The sequence below is a fragment of the Anopheles merus genome, unplaced genomic scaffold (assembly GCF_017562075.2).
Source record: "Anopheles merus strain MAF unplaced genomic scaffold, AmerM5.1 LNR4000067, whole genome shotgun sequence".
Taxonomy (NCBI): Eukaryota; Metazoa; Arthropoda; class Insecta; order Diptera; family Culicidae; genus Anopheles; species Anopheles merus.
In genome coordinates this window covers 19,700-20,000 of record NW_024427647.1, presented here as the reverse complement: position 1 = coordinate 20,000, position 301 = coordinate 19,700, and positions in this window count along the sequence as shown.

Sequence of the window (301 nt, the reverse complement as noted above, 5' to 3'; positions counted from 1 at the left end):
TCCAACATAACCCTTCACGTCTTGATATGCTCTCTACAAAAGCGTGTGCCTATGTAGGTACAAATTAATGTACGTCCCAGATAGTGACGATCTCTGGGAGGAAGAACCTTAAGGAACTCCCCGCACATATCAAGAATTATAGGTAACGCTGCCAATTACCTGTTTCTCTTAGTAAAACTCACAACTCATTCCTTGGGTTTGGAAGTGTCCATGTCGGTGCCGAGTACAAGTTACCGCGTTCAAAGTTTGGTAAGCAGCGCACTCAACCTCCAACATAACCCTTCACGTCTTGATATGCTCT